Raw genomic sequence first — 10,183 nt, 5'->3', positions numbered from 1 at the left:
AGTCAATGCCCGATCTCTGAATCTTAGCAGGTTTAGGTCTGGTTAGTTACTTGGATGAGAGACCGCCTGGAATACCAGGTGCTTTAAGCTTTTGGAATTTTTTCACTTAGTATATAATAAATTTGGCAAAAATATAGAGTCAATGCCCGATCTCTGAATATAAGCAGGTTTGGGCCAGGTTAGTACATGGATGGGAGACTGCCTGGGAATACCAGGTGCTTTAAATTTTTGGATATTTTTCACGAATTATATAATAATCTTGCAAAAAAAAAAAAAAAAGAGTCAATGCCGATCTCTGAATCTTAGCAGGTTTGGGCCAGGTTAGTACTTGGATGAGAGACCGCCTAGGAATACCAGGTGCTTTAAGCTTTTGGGTTTCTTTCCTACTTTTATAATGTACTGGCGAGTAGATTGGCTGATCTTTAAATAGCCTTCTCTTTGCAGCAGTCTTCGCTTATGGCCATACCAGCCTGGCTATGCCCGATCTTGTCTGATCTCGGAAGCTAAGCAGGTTTGGGCCTGGTTAGTGCCTGGATGGGAGACCGCCTGGGAATACCAGGTACTCTAAGCTATTTTGAAATTTTTTCACTTAGTATATAATAATTTTGCCAAAAAATAGAGTCAATGCCCGATCTCTGAATATAAGCAGGTTTGCGCCAGGTTAGTACATGGATGGGAGACTGCCTGGGAATATCAGGTGCTTTAAATTTTTGGATATTTTCACGAATTATATAATAATCTTGCAAAAAAAAAAAAAAAAAAAGAGTCAATGCCCGATCTCTGAATCTTAGCAGGTTTAGGTCTGGTTAGTACTTGGATGAGAGACCGCCAAGGAATACCAGGTGCTTTAAGCTTTTGGAATTTTTTCACTTAGTATATAATAAATTTGGCAAAAAAATAGAGTCAATGCCCGATCTCTGAATATAAGCAGGTTTGGGCCAGGTTAGTACTGGATGAGAGACCGCCTGGGAATACCAGGTGCTTTAAGCTTTTTGAAATTTTTCACTTAGTATATAATAATTTTGCCAAAAAATAGAGTCAATGCCCGATCTCTGAATATAAGCAGGTTTGCGCCAGGTTAGTACATGGATGGGAGACTGCCTGGGAATATCAGGTGCTTTAAATTTTTGGATATTTTTCACGAATTATATATATCTTGCAAAAAAAAAAAAAAAAAAAAAGAGAGTCAATGCCCGATTTCTGAATCTTAGCAGGTTTAGGTCTGGTTAGTACTTGGATGAGAGACCGCCAAAGAATACCAGGTGCTTTAAAGCTTTGGAATTTTTTCACTTAGTATATAATAAATTTGGCAAATATAGAGTCAAATGCCCGATCTCTGAATATAAGCAGGTTTGGGCAGGTTAGTACATGGATGGGAGACTGCCTGGGAATACCAGGTGCTTTAAATTTTGGATATTTTCACGAATTATATAATAATTCTTGCAAAAAAAAAAAAAAAGAGTCAATGCCCGATCTCTGAATCTTAGCAGGTTTGGGCCAGGTTAGTACTTGGATGAGAGACCGCCCTAGGAATTCCAGGTGCTTTAAGCTTTTGGGGTTTCTTTCCTACTTTTATAATGTACTGGCGAGTAGATTGGCTGATCTTTAAATAGCCTTCTCTTTGCAGCAGTCTTCGCTTATGGCCCATACCAGCCTGGCTATACCCGATCTTGTCTGATCTTGGAAGCTAAGCAAGGTTTGGGCCTGGTTAGTGCCTGGATGGGAGACCGCCTGGGAATGCCAGGTACTCTAAGCTATTTTGAAATTTTTCACTTAGTATATAATAATTTTGCCAAAAAATAGAGTCAATGCCCGATCTCTGAATATAGGCAGGTTTGCGCCAGGTTAGTACATGGATGGGAGACTGCCTGGGAATATCAGGTGCTTTAAATTTTTGGATATTTTTCACGAATTATATAATAATCTTGCAAAAAAAAAAAAAAAAAAAGAGTCAATGCCCGATCTCTGAATCTTAGCAGGTTTAGGTCTGGTTAGTACTTGGATGAGAGACCGCCAAGGAAATACCAGGTGCTTTAAGCTTTTGGAATTTTTTCACTTAGTATATAATAAATTTGGCAAAAAAATAGAGTCAATGCCCGATCTCTGAATATAAGCAGGTTTGGGCCAGGTTAGTACATGGATGGGAGACTGCCTGGGAATACCAGGTGCTTTAAATTTTTGGATATTTTTCACAATTATATAATAATCTTGCAAAAAAAAAAAAAAAGAAGAGTCAATGCCCGATCTCTGAATCTTAGCAGGTTAAGGTCTGGTTAGTACTTGAATGATAGACCGCCAAGGAATACCAGGTGCTTTAAGCTTTTGGAATTTTTTCACTTAGTATATAATAAATTTGGCAAAAAATAGAGTCAATGCCCGATCTCTGAATATAAGCAGGTTTGGGCCAGGTTAGTACTTGGATGAGAGACCGCCTAGGAATACCAGGTGCTTTAAGCTTTTGGGGTTTCTTTCCTACTTTTATAATGTACTGGCGAGTAGATTGGCTGATCTTTAAATAGCCTTCTCTTTGCAGCAGTCTTCGCTTATGGCCATACCAGCCTGGCTATGCCGATCTTGTCTGATCTCGGAAGCTAAGCAGGTTTGGGCCTGGTTAGTGCCTGGATGGGAGACCGACTGGGAATGCCAGGTACTCTAAGCTATTTTGAAATTTTTCACTTAGTATATAATAATTTTGCCAAAAAATAGAGTCAATGCCCGATCTCTGAATATAAGCAGGTTTGCGCCAGGTTAGTACATGGATGGGAGACTGCCTGGGAATATCAGGTGCTTTAAATTTTTGGATATTTTTCACGAATTATATAATAATCTTGCAAAAAAAAAAAAAAAAAAAGAAGAAGTCAATGCCCGATCTCTGAATCTTAGCAGGTTAAGGTCTGGTTAGTACTTGAATGATAGACCGCCAAGGAATACCAGGTGCTTTAAGCTTTTGGAATTTTTTCACTTAGTATATAATAAATTTGGGCAAAAAATAGAGTCAATGCCCGATCTCTGAATATAAGCAGGTTTGGGCCAGGTAAGTACTTGGATGAGAGACCGCCTGGGAATGCCAGGTACTCTAAGCTATTTTGAAATTTTTCACTTAGTATATAATAATTTTGCCAAAAAATAGAGTCAATGCCCGATCTCTGAATATAAGCAGGTTTGCGCCAGGTTAGTACATGGATGGGAGACTGCCTGGGAATATCAGGTGCTTTAAATTTTTGGATATTTTTTCACGAATTATATAATAATCTTGCAAAAAAAAAAAAAAAAAAAAAGAGAGTCAATGCCCGATCTCTGAATCTTAGCAGGTTTAGGTCTGGTTAGTACTTGGATGAGAGACCGCCAAAGAATACCAGGTGCTTTAAGCTTTTGGAATTTTTTCACTTAGTATATAATAAATTTGGCAAAAATATAGAGTCAATGCCCGATCTCTGAATATAAGCAGGTTTGGGCCAGGTTAGTTCTTGGATGAGAGACCGCCTAGGAATACCAGGTGCTTTAAGCTTTTGGGGTTTCTTTCCTACTTTTATAATGTACTGGCGAGTAGATTGGCTGATCTTTAAATAGCCTTCTCTTTGCAGCAGTCTTCGCTTATGGCCATACCAGCCTGGCTATGCCCGATCTTGTCTGATCTCGGAAGCTAAGCAGGTTTGGGCCTGGTTAGTTCCTGGATGGGAGACCGACTGAGAATGCCAGGTACTCTAAGCTATTTTGAAATTTTTCACTTAGTATATAATAATTTTGCCAAAAAATAGAGTCAATGCCCGATCTCTGAATATAAGCAGGTTTGGGCCAGGTTAGTACATGGATGGGAGACTGCCTGGGAATACCAGGTGCTTTAAATTTTTGGATATTTTTCACGAATTATATAATAATCTTGCAAAAAAAAAAAAAAAAAGAAGAAGTCAATGCCCGATCTCTGAATCTTAGCAGGTTAAGGTCTGGTTAGTACTTGAATGATAGACCGCCAAGGAATACCAGGTGCTTTAAGCTTTTGGAATTTTTTCACTTAGTATATAATAAATTTGGCAAAAAATAGAGTCAATGCCCGATCTCTGAATATAAGCAGGTTTGGGCCAGGTTAGTACTTGGATGAGAGACCGCCTAGGAATACCAGGTGCTTTAAGCTTTTGGGGTTTCTTTCCTACTTTTATAATGTACTGGCGAGTAGATTGGCTGATCTTTAAATAGCCTTCTCTTTGCAGCAGTCTTCGCTTATGGCCATACCAGCCTGGCTATGCCCGATCTTGTCTGATCTCGGAAGCTAAGCAGGTTTGGGCCTGGTTAGTGCCTGGATGGGAGACCGACTGAGAATGCCAGGTACTCTAAGCTATTTTGAAATTTTTCACTTAGTATATAATAATTTTGCCAAAAAATAGAGTCAATGCCCGATCTCTGAATATAAGCAGGTTTGCGCCAGGTTAGTACATGGATGGGAGACTGCCTGGGAATATCAGGTGCTTTAAATTTTTGGATATTTTTCACGAATTATATAATAATCTTGCAAAAAAAAAAAAAAAAGAAGAAGTCAATGCCCGATCTCTGAATCTTAGCAGGTTAAGGTCTGGTTAGTACTTGAATGATAGACCGCCAAGGAATACCAGGTGCTTTAAGCTTTTGGAATTTTTTCACTTAGTATATAATAAATTTGGCAAAAAATAGAGTCAATGCCCGATCTCTGAATATAAGCAGGTTTGGGCCAGGTAAGTACTTGGATGAGAGACCGCCTGGGAATGCCAGGTACTCTAAGCTATTTTGAAATTTTTCACTTAGTATATAATAATTTTGCCAAAAAATAGAGTCAATGCCCGATCTCTGAATATAAGCAGGTTTGCGCCAGGTTAGTACATGGATGGGAGACTGCCTGGGAATATCAGGTGCTTTAAATTTTTGGATATTTTTCACGAATTATATAATAATCTTGCAAAAAAAAAAAAAAAAAAAGAGTCAATGCCCGATCTCTGAATCTTAGCAGGTTTAGGTCTGGTTAGTACTTGGATGAGAGACCGCCAAGGAATACCAGGTGCTTTAAGCTTTTGGAATTTTTTCACTTAGTATATAATAAATTTGGCAAAAAATAGAGTCAATGCCCGATCTCTGAATATAAGCAGGTTTGGGCCAGGTTAGTACATGGATGGGAGACTGCCTGGGAATACCAGGTGCTTTAAATTTTTGGATATTTTTCACGAATTATATAATAATCTTGCAAAAAAAAAAAAAAAAAGAAGTCAATGCCCGATCTCTGAATCTTAGCAGGTTAAGGTCTGGTTAGTACTTGAATGATAGACCGCCAAGGAATACCAGGTGCTTTAAGCTTTTGGAATTTTTTCACTTAGTATATAATAAATTTGGCAAAAAATAGAGTCAATGCCCGATCTCTGAATATAAGCAGGTTTGGGCCAGGTTAGTACTTGGATGAGAGACCGCCTAGGAATACCAGGTGCTTTAAGCTTTTGGGGTTTCTTTCCTACTTTTATAATGTACTGGCGAGTAGATTGGCTGATCTTTAAATAGCCTTCTCTTTGCAGCAGTCTTCGCTTATGGCCATACCAGCCTGGCTATGCCCGATCTTGTCTGATCTCGGAAGCTAAGCAGGTTTGGGCCTGGTTAGTGCCTGGATGGGAGACCGCCTGGGAATGCCAGGTACTCTAAGCTATTTTGAAATTTTTCACTTAGTATATAATAATTTTGCCAAAAAATAGAGTCAATGCCCGATCTCTGAATATAAGCAGGTTTGCGCCAGGTTAGTACATGGATGGGAGACTGCCTGGGAATATCAGGTGCTTTAAATTTTTGGATATTTTTCACGAATTATATAATAATCTTGCAAAAAAAAAAAAAAAAAAAGAGTCAATGCCCGATCTCTGAATCTTAGCAGGTTTAGGTCTGGTTAGTACTTGGATGAGAGACCGCCAAGGAATACCAGGTGCTTTAAGCTTTTGGAATTTTTTCACTTAGTATATAATAAATTTGGCAAAAAATAGAGTCAATGCCCGATCTCTGAATATAAGCAGGTTTGGGCCAGGTTAGTACATGGATGGGAGACTGCCTGGGAATACCAGGTGCTTTAAATTTTTGGATATTTTTCACGAATTATATAATAATCTTGCAAAAAAAAAAAAAAAGAAGAAGTCAATGCCCGATCTCTGAATCTTAGCAGGTTAAGGTCTGGTTAGTACTTGAATGATAGACCGCCAAGGAATACCAGGTGCTTTAAGCTTTTGGAATTTTTTCACTTAGTATATAATAAATTTGGCAAAAAATAGAGTCAATGCCCGATCTCTGAATATAAGCAGGTTTGGGCCAGGTTAGTACTTGGATGAGAGACCGCCTAGGAATACCAGGTGCTTTAAGCTTTTGGGGTTTCTTTCCTACTTTTATAATGTACTGGCGAGTAGATTGGCTGATCTTTAAATAGCCTTCTCTTTGCAGCAGTCTTCGCTTATGGCCATACCAGCCTGGCTATGCCCGATCTTGTCTGATCTCGGAAGCTAAGCAGGTTTGGGCCTGGTTAGTGCCTGGATGGGAGACCGCCTGGGAATGCCAGGTACTCTAAGCTATTTTGAAATTTTTCACTTAGTATATAATAATTTTGCCAAAAAATAGAGTCAATGCCCGATCTCTGAATATAAGCAGGTTTGCGCCAGGTTAGTACATGGATGGGAGACTGCCTGGGAATATCAGGTGCTTTAAATTTTTGGATATTTTTCACGAATTATATAATAATCTTGCAAAAAAAAAAAAAAAAAAAGAGTCAATGCCCGATCTCTGAATCTTAGCAGGTTTAGGTCTGGTTAGTACTTGGATGAGAGACCGCCAAGGAATACCAGGTGCTTTAAGCTTTTGGAATTTTTTCACTTAGTATATAATAAATTTGGCAAAAAATAGAGTCAATGCCCGATCTCTGAATATAAGCAGGTTTGGGCCAGGTTAGTACATGGATGGGAGACTGCCTGGGAATACCAGGTGCTTTAAATTTTTGGATATTTTTCACGAATTATATAATAATCTTGCAAAAAAAAAAAAAAAAAGAAGTCAATGCCCGATCTCTGAATCTTAGCAGGTTAAGGTCTGGTTAGTACTTGAATGATAGACCGCCAAGGAATACCAGGTGCTTTAAGCTTTTGGAATTTTTTCACTTAGTATATAATAAATTTGGCAAAAAATAGAGTCAATGCCCGATCTCTGAATATAAGCAGGTTTGGGCCAGGTTAGTACTTGGATGAGAGACCGCCTAGGAATACCAGGTGCTTTAAGCTTTTGGGGTTTCTTTCCTACTTTTATAATGTACTGGCGAGTAGATTGGCTGATCTTTAAATAGCCTTCTCTTTGCAGCAGTCTTCGCTTATGGCCATACCAGCCTGGCTATGCCCGATCTTGTCTGATCTCGGAAGCTAAGCAGGTTTGGGCCTGGTTAGTGCCTGGATGGGAGACCGCCTGGGAATGCCAGGTACTCTAAGCTATTTTGAAATTTTTCACTTAGTATATAATAATTTTGCCAAAAAATAGAGTCAATGCCCGATCTCTGAATATAAGCAGGTTTGCGCCAGGTTAGTACATGGATGGGAGACTGCCTGGGAATATCAGGTGCTTTAAATTTTTGGATATTTTTCACGAATTATATAATAATCTTGCAAAAAAAAAAAAAAAAAAGAAGTCAATGCCCGATCTCTGAATCTTAGCAGGTTAAGGTCTGGTTAGTACTTGAATGATAGACCGCCAAGGAATACCAGGTGCTTTAAGCTTTTGGAATTTTTTCACTTAGTATATAATAAATTTGGCAAAAAATAGAGTCAATGCCCGATCTCTGAATATAAGCAGGTTTGGGCCAGGTTAGTACTTGGATGAGAGACCGCCTAGGAATACCAGGTGCTTTAAGCTTTTGGGGTTTCTTTCCTACTTTTATAATGTACTGGCGAGTAGATTGGCTGATCTTTAAATAGCCTTCTCTTTGCAGCAGTCTTCGCTTATGGCCATACCAGCCTGGCTATGCCCGATCTTGTCTGATCTCGGAAGCTAAGCAGGTTTGGGCCTGGTTAGTGCCTGGATGGGAGACCGCCTGGGAATGCCAGGTACTCTAAGCTATTTTGAAATTTTTCACTTAGTATATAATAATTTTGCCAAAAAATAGAGTCAATGCCCGATCTCTGAATATAAGCAGGTTTGCGCCAGGTTAGTACATGGATGGGAGACTGCCTGGGAATACCAGGTGCTTTAAATTTTTGGATATTTTTCACGAATTATATAATAATCTTGCAAAAAAAAAAAAAAAAAGAGTCAATGCCCGATCTCTGAATCTTAGCAGGTTTAGGTCTGGTTAGTACTTGGATGAGAGACCGCCAAGGAATACCAGGTGCTTTAAGCTTTTGGAATTTTTTCACTTAGTATATAATAAATTTGGCAAAAAATAGAGTCAATGCCCGATCTCTGAATATAAGCAGGTTTGGGCCAGGTTAGTACATGGATGGGAGACTGCCTGGGAATACCAGGTGCTTTAAATTTTTGGATATTTTTCACGAATTATATAATAATCTTGCAAAAAAAAAAAAAAAAAGAAGTCAATGCCCGATCTCTGAATCTTAGCAGGTTAAGGTCTGGTTAGTACTTGAATGATAGACCGCCAAGGAATACCAGGTGCTTTAAGCTTTTGGAATTTTTTCACTTAGTATATAATAAATTTGGCAAAAAATAGAGTCAATGCCCGATCTCTGAATATAAGCAGGTTTGGGCCAGGTTAGTACTTGGATGAGAGACCGCCTAGGAATACCAGGTGCTTTAAGCTTTTGGGGTTTCTTTCCTACTTTTATAATGTACTGGCGAGTAGATTGGCTGATCTTTAAATAGCCTTCTCTTTGCAGCAGTCTTCGCTTATGGCCATACCAGCCTGGCTATGCCCGATCTTGTCTGATCTCGGAAGCTAAGCAGGTTTGGGCCTGGTTAGTGCCTGGATGGGAGACCGCCTGGGAATGCCAGGTACTCTAAGCTATTTTGAAATTTTTCACTTAGTATATAATAATTTTGCCAAAAAATAGAGTCAATGCCCGATCTCTGAATATAAGCAGGTTTGCGCCAGGTTAGTACATGGATGGGAGACTGCCTGGGAATATCAGGTGCTTTAAATTTTTGGATATTTTTCACGAATTATATAATAATCTTGCAAAAAAAAAAAAAAAAAAGAGTCAATGCCCGATCTCTGAATCTTAGCAGGTTTAGGTCTGGTTAGTACTTGGATGAGAGACCGCCAAGGAATACCAGGTGCTTTAAGCTTTTGGAATTTTTTCACTTAGTATATAATAAATTTGGCAAAAAATAGAGTCAATGCCCGATCTCTGAATATAAGCAGGTTTGGGCCAGGTTAGTACATGGATGGGAGACTGCCTGGGAATACCAGGTGCTTTAAATTTTTGGATATTTTTCACGAATTATATAATAATCTTGCAAAAAAAAAAAAAAAAAGAAGTCAATGCCCGATCTCTGAATCTTAGCAGGTTAAGGTCTGGTTAGTACTTGAATGATAGACCGCCAAGGAATACCAGGTGCTTTAAGCTTTTGGAATTTTTTCACTTAGTATATAATAAATTTGGCAAAAAATAGAGTCAATGCCCGATCTCTGAATATAAGCAGGTTTGGGCCAGGTTAGTACTTGGATGAGAGACCGCCTAGGAATACCAGGTGCTTTAAGCTTTTGGGGTTTCTTTCCTACTTTTATAATGTACTGGCGAGTAGATTGGCTGATCTTTAAATAGCCTTCTCTTTGCAGCAGTCTTCGCTTATGGCCATACCAGCCTGGCTATGCCCGATCTTGTCTGATCTCGGAAGCTAAGCAGGTTTGGGCCTGGTTAGTGCCTGGATGGGAGACCGCCTGGGAATGCCAGGTACTCTAAGCTATTTTGAAATTTTTCACTTAGTATATAATAATTTTGCCAAAAAATAGAGTCAATGCCCGATCTCTGAATATAAGCAGGTTTGCGCCAGGTTAGTACATGGATGGGAGACTGCCTGGGAATATCAGGTGCTTTAAATTTTTGGATATTTTTCACGAATTATATAATAATCTTGCAAAAAAAAAAAAAAAAAAGAGTCAATGCCCGATCTCTGAATCTTAGCAGGTTTAGGTCTGGTTAGTACTTGGATGAGAGACCGCCAAGGAATACCAGGTGCTTTAAGCTTTTGGAATTTT

General features: G+C 39.0%; 11 pseudogenes; all 11 read left to right on the top strand.

Annotated features, from left to right (window-relative positions):
• Positions 1 to 452: 452 nt before the first annotated feature.
• LOC113088172 (uncharacterized) lies at positions 453 to 571 on the top strand (annotated as a pseudogene).
• Positions 572 to 1,635: 1,064 nt separating this feature from the next.
• On the top strand, positions 1,636 to 1,756 carry LOC113088203 (uncharacterized; annotated as a pseudogene).
• A 785-nt stretch (positions 1,757 to 2,541) lies between these two features.
• Positions 2,542 to 2,659, top strand: LOC113088202 (uncharacterized; annotated as a pseudogene).
• A 933-nt stretch (positions 2,660 to 3,592) lies between these two features.
• Positions 3,593 to 3,711, top strand: LOC113088198 (uncharacterized; annotated as a pseudogene).
• Positions 3,712 to 4,216: 505 nt separating this feature from the next.
• Positions 4,217 to 4,335, top strand: LOC113088199 (uncharacterized; annotated as a pseudogene).
• Positions 4,336 to 5,539: 1,204 nt separating this feature from the next.
• Positions 5,540 to 5,658, top strand: LOC113088192 (uncharacterized; annotated as a pseudogene).
• Positions 5,659 to 6,443: 785 nt separating this feature from the next.
• Positions 6,444 to 6,562, top strand: LOC113088191 (uncharacterized; annotated as a pseudogene).
• A 784-nt stretch (positions 6,563 to 7,346) lies between these two features.
• Positions 7,347 to 7,465, top strand: LOC113088189 (uncharacterized; annotated as a pseudogene).
• A 503-nt stretch (positions 7,466 to 7,968) lies between these two features.
• On the top strand, positions 7,969 to 8,087 carry LOC113088188 (uncharacterized; annotated as a pseudogene).
• Positions 8,088 to 8,869: 782 nt separating this feature from the next.
• Positions 8,870 to 8,988, top strand: LOC113088187 (uncharacterized; annotated as a pseudogene).
• A 783-nt stretch (positions 8,989 to 9,771) lies between these two features.
• Positions 9,772 to 9,890, top strand: LOC113088186 (uncharacterized; annotated as a pseudogene).
• The last annotated feature ends 293 nt before the right edge of the window (positions 9,891 to 10,183 follow it).

Source organism: Carassius auratus, unplaced genomic scaffold, assembly GCF_003368295.1.
Source record: "Carassius auratus strain Wakin unplaced genomic scaffold, ASM336829v1 scaf_tig00045810, whole genome shotgun sequence".
NCBI classification, from domain to species: Eukaryota; Metazoa; Chordata; class Actinopteri; order Cypriniformes; family Cyprinidae; genus Carassius; species Carassius auratus.
Note: the sequence above shows the minus strand (reverse complement) of the source record. Positions and strands in the feature narration are given on the sequence as shown.